The following is a 6,122-nucleotide window of genomic DNA, read 5'->3' on the forward strand; positions in this document are numbered from 1 at the left end:
ACATAAAACCTATTCCAGGATAGATATGTTTTTTTTTTAACTTTCTGGTCAAATACAAGGAAGAGTTCAGGATATTGAATATAAAGCAAGATTATTATCAAATCATTTCCCCTTACTGTTAACAATTGCTCTAGAAGATATTCAACTTAAAAGACATAGATGGAGATTTAACTCCATGCTGCTAAAAAGAAGAGTTTCAAGATTTTATAGAACATGAAATTATGGGATGCGATGAAAGCTTTTATTCGAAGGAAAATAAATAGTTATGCAACCAAAATTAAAAAAAGGAATAGTGCCAAGAAATAGAACAATTAGAGAAAGATACATTAATTTTAGAGAAATATTTAATAAAACAAGATGACATAGACAAAAAAAAAGACAATTAAGAGAAAAAAAAACCATATCAAGTGAAAAAAAATATTATGAGGACAAAACAAAGATATTCTGAGTTAGGAGAGAAAACTCACAAAATTCTGGCTTGCCAGTTGAAGAAAGAGCAAGTAATAAGAACTATTGTAGCAACGAAGAAGGGAAGCAATCAGATTTCATATAGACCACAAGAAATTAATGATAATTTCAAGAAATTTTATAATCTGAATTTTTAGGAAAAAGAACTGAAATAGATGATTTTTTGATGCATATTGATCTACCTCAATTAGATTTGGAGGAACAATGCAAACTGTTGAAATCGTTGACTATTACAGAAGTTTATGATACACCAATGTCTTTACCAAACAATAAAGCATCAGGGGAAGATGGATTTCCCACAGAGTTTTATAAAGCTTTCAAAGAATTATTAATTCCACCCTTTTTATAAGTATTAAAACAAGTGGAAGAAACTCAGGATTTACCTGAATCTTGTAAAATGGCTATAATTTCAGTAATATAAAATAAAGGAAAAGATTCTTTATTACCACCCTCATATAGACCAGTATCTTTGTTAAATACAGATTACAAACTCATTGAAATGTTATTAGAAAATAGATTAACAAATTATCTACCAAAATTAGTCAAATTAGACCAGACTGGATTTGTTAAAAATAGATCACCTGATAATATATGTAAATTTATTAATTTGACTCATATGGCACAAACAAGGAAAGAAAAAACAGATGCAGTAGCATTAGATGTTGAAAAGGCTTTTGATAGGCTTGAATGGAGTTTCTTGTTTAAAGTATTACAGAAATTTAAATTACCAGAGCAATTCATTAACTGAATTAAGGCTTTATATAATGGACCTAAGGCAAGAGTATTGACTAATGAATATATTTCAGACCCTCTTACACTAAGTAGGTCAACTAGACAGGGATATTCACTATCACCTTCCCTTTTTGTTTTATTTATAGAGCTATTAGCACAATTGATAAGATCAGATAAAACAATAAATGGAATAAAAACAAATGATGAAGAATTTAAAATTAGTCTATTTGCAGATGATATTATTGTGTATTTAACACAACCTGAAAATTCAATAAAGATGTTACATACTAAATTGAAAGAATATGGGGAAATATCATGTTATAAAGTTAATACTGATAAAAATGAAGCAATGCCAAAGAATACAGCTGATTATACACAATGTAAAAAAGGAATCTCCTTTTAAATGGCAGTTGCAGGAAATACTTAGTGTAAGAGGGTCTGAAATATATTCATTAGTCAATACTCTTGCCTTAGGTCCATTATATAAAGCCTTAATTCAGTTAATGAATTGCTCTGGTAATTTAAATTTCTGTAATACTTTAAACAAGAAACTCCATTCAAGCCTATCAAAAGCCTTTTCAACATCTAATGCTACTGCATCTGTTTTTTCTTTCCTTGTTTGTGCCATATGAGTCAAATTAATAAATTTACATACATTATCAGGTGATCTATTTTTAACAAATCCAGTCTGGTCTAATTTGACTAATTTTGGTAGATAATTTGTTAATCTATTTTCTTTCTTTCTTTCTTTCTTTCTTTCTTTTCCAATCTTTATTATTATTATAATTTATAAACACATACAGTTCAAAGAGATATGAAAAATACATAGTAAATAATTAATTAATACAGAGATATTAAACAATAATATTGCAGAATAAAAATATATCATAAAAATTTTTTTAGATCAGTTTAGAGTATGAACTATCTCTAAAAAAAATGATATAATTAATAAAAATATATTAAAAAAAAGAGAAAAAAAAAACCCAAAAAGGAAGAAAAAACAAATCTGAATTAAAAACTTAAAAAAAAAACCTACCGATATAGCTAAATCACGCCGATCACTCCGATCTCATCTAACAGCCCAATTATCATACATAATCATAAAAAGAAGACAGAGCCAGATCAACTCACCACAAATGAAAATATTGAATAAATGGTTGCCAGGTTAACTCGAACTGAGAAGGGGATTCATAGACAGAGTTTCTAATTTTCTCTAAATTTAAACATAGTATAGTTTGGGTAAACCATTGGAAAACAGTGGGAGGATTAATCTCTTTCCAATTCAATAGTATAGATCTTCTAGCCATTAGTATAAGAAAAGCAATCATACGATCCACAGGAAGAGATAAACAAGTCAAATCTATCATAGGTAATCCAAAAATTGCAGTAATGGGATGTGGTTGTAAATCAATATTCAAAACGGTAGATATAATGGAAAAAATTTCCTTCCAATAATTCTGTAAAGAGGGACAGGACCAAAACATATGTGTAAGGGAAGCTATTTCCAATTGACATTTATCACATATAGGATCGATATGAAAATAAAAACGATGGAGTTTATCTTTAGACATATGAGCTCTATGAACAACTTTAAACTGTATCAGTGAATGTTTTGCACATAGAGAAGAGGAGTTTACCAGTCGCAGAATTTTATTCCAATTTTCATTGGAAATATGAAGGTTGAGTTCTCTTTCCCAATCATTTTTAAACTTTCCAAAAGTCCCAGAATTTATTTTTGTAATTATATTATATAATTTAGATATCACACCTTTTGGAGGGAATTTTGAATATAGTATATCCTCTAAAACAGTCGTAGTCTCCCGATTGGGAAAAGAGGGTAAAGTCGAAACTAAGAAACTCCTAATCTGCAAATATCGAAAGAAATGAGATCTAGGTAAATCATATTTCATGGATAATTGTTCAAATGACATGAAAGAGTTATCCAAGAATAAATCCGAAAAGCATGTTATACCTTTAACTTTCCAGAGTAAATAAGCTTGATCAATTAGAGAGGGATGAAAAAAGAAATTTAGTACAATAGGGGTTTCCAAGATAAAATGACTTAGGCCAAAAAATCTCCGGAATTGAAACCATATACGTAGTGTATGTTTAGCCATTGGATTATCAATTAGTTTATATAGTTTAGTAAGAGTAAAAGGGAGAGCAGCTCCAAAAATAGAACTAATTGAGAAATTTTGTACCAGTTTAATTTCTAAATTTACCCAATGGGGATTTAGAGATAATTCTGAATCATTCAACCAATACCTTAAGTAACTAATATTAATTGCCCAATAATAAATTCTAAAGTTGGGTAATGCCAATCCTCCCTCCAGTTTAGATTTCTGTAAATATTTTTTTCCCAATCTAGGATTCTTGTTTTGCCAGATATATGAAGACAATTTAGAATCGACCTTATCAAAAAAAGATTTAGGAACAAAAATAGGTATAGCTTGGAATATATATAAAAATTTAGGTAAGATCATCATCTTAATAGCATTAATTCGGCCTATCATAGATAGGGATAATGGTGACCAATTGGTAAGTAAACTACCGATCAGGTCCAATAGAGGGAAAAAATTAGTCCTAAACAAATCTTTATGTTTTTTAGTAATCTTAATCCCTAAATATATAAAATAGTCTCTAGCTATTTTAAAAGGCAAACTATCATAAATAGGAACCCATCCATTAAAAGGGAATAATTCACTTTTATTTAAGTTCAGTTTATATCCCGAAAAATTACTAAATTGGGCTAATAAAGATAAAACTGCAGGAATAGAATTTTCAGGATTGGAAATATATAGCAATAAATCATCTGCATATAGTGATACTTTATGAATATCCCTGCAACAAATAATACCAGTAATATTGGGTGCTTCTCTGATAGCAATTGCCAAAGGTTCTAAAGCTAAGTTAAATAATAAAGGGCTAAGGGGGCACCCTTGCCTGGTGCCCCGAAATAATCGAAAATATGGCGATCTTTGGGTATTAATAAAAACTAAGGCAACTTGGGAATTATAAAGAAGTTTAATCCAAGATATAAATATTGGACTAAAATTAAATTTTTCAAGAACTGTAAATAAATAAGGCCATTCTACTCTATCGAAGGCCTTCTCAGCATATAATGAAATAACATATTCTGAGGACTTATGTGAAGGGGTGTAAATAATATTCATCAATCTTCTAATATTAAAGGAGGAATAACGATTTTTAATGAATCCAGTATGGTCTTCAGAGATAATATATGGTAATATCTTCTCTAGCCTTGTCACTAGAATTTTAGAGAAGATCTTAGAATCAACATTCAACAAAGAAATTGGTCTATAAGAAGAACATTCGGTCGGGTCTTTATTTTTTTTAAAGATCGGAGAAATCGTAGCTCTGTAAAATGATTGTGGTAGTTTACCCAATGTGATAGATTCATCAAACATCTTAATAAGCCAGGGAGAGAGAGTAGAAGAAAAAGCTTTATAAAATTCCACAGAATATCCATCAGGACCTGGTGCTTTCCCCGAGTTCAGTGAGGAAATAGTATTATTAATCTCAGAATCTGTAATGGGTTTACTTAATTCTAAGTTATCTTGAGGTAATACTTTTGGGGGTTTCAAATGTTCTAAAAAATTAAACATATTACTAAGGTCTTGAGGGGATTCTGAACTATATAAGGATGTATAAAAATTTTGGAAAGATTGATTTATCTCTTCCTGGTTAACAGTCAGTTCTCCATTCTGTTTGCGAATCTCCACAATTTGGCGTCTAACTGAAATATTCTTCAGTTGATTAGCCAACAGTTTACCCGATTTCTCACTATGCACATAAAAATCAGATTTAGATCTAATTAACTGGTTTTCAATCGAAGATGTAAGTAACAGATTATATTCCATCTGCAGTTCATTTCTTTGTTTGTAAAGTTCTTCAGTAGGATCAGTCACATATTTCTTGTCGATGTCTTTAATCTTCTCAACCAATAGATGAGTCTTGTTTTTGATGCATTTCTTCAAAGCTACTGAGTAAGAAATAATTTGACCATGAATATAAGCCTTGAATGTATCCCACAATATTCCATATGAAATTTCCGTAGTGTAATTTGTTGAAAAAAAAAAGTTAATTTGTTCTTTCATAAATTTAACGTCTAAATCTTGCAATAATGTAACATCAAAACGCCAGTGCTTAACAGTAGAAACAGAGTCTTTGAATTTAAGAGAGAGTTGTAATGGAGAGTGATCCGAAATGGCTATAATGTCATACTTACAAGCAGTTACAAGTGAAATAAAACGTGAATCAATAAAAAAGTGATCAATTCTCGAGTATGAGTGGTATACATGAGAAAAAAAGGAAAACTCTTTATCTGTCGGGTGAAGAAATCTCCAAATATCAACAGCTCTGGAGTTAGTAAGGAAAGAGTTAATATATGTAGCCGATTTATTCGGTAGGAACTGTGAAGGTTTCGACCTATCTAGCAGGGGATTCAAACAACAGTTAAAATTCCCACCCATTATTAAATGATATTCATTTAGATTGGGTAAAATAGTAAACAAAGATCTAAAAAACTCAGGGTGATCTACATTCGGGGCATAAACATTAACCATGACAACCTTAATATTGAATAATAACCCAGTAACCAATAAAAATCTGTCGTTAGGGTCTACAGTGATGTCATGTTGAACAAATGTAATAGAGGGATCAATAAAAATAGATACACCTCGAGTCTTAGAGCATGAGTTGGCATGAAATTGTGGGCCTTTCCAAGATTTAAAAAAAAGCAGATTATCCTCCTTCCTCACATGAGTCTCCTGTAAAAAAATAATCTGTGCTTTCAGTCTCTGGAATACTTTAAAGACCTTCCTCCTTTTAAACAGGTGGTTTAAACCATTAGCATTCCAAGAGACAAAATTAATGTTTTGATCCATTACTTAGGTCAACCC

General features: G+C 30.3%; 1 long non-coding RNA gene across 1 annotated transcript in view; it reads right to left on the reverse strand.

The window, feature by feature from the left end:
- Window positions 1-6,122, reverse strand: part of LOC138760441 (uncharacterized) — a 217,856-nt gene that overhangs the window by 14,397 nt on the left and 197,337 nt on the right. The window lies entirely within an intron of this gene.

This window comes from Narcine bancroftii, chromosome 4, assembly GCF_036971445.1.
Source record: "Narcine bancroftii isolate sNarBan1 chromosome 4, sNarBan1.hap1, whole genome shotgun sequence".
In the NCBI taxonomy this organism is placed as follows: domain Eukaryota; kingdom Metazoa; phylum Chordata; class Chondrichthyes; order Torpediniformes; family Narcinidae; genus Narcine; species Narcine bancroftii.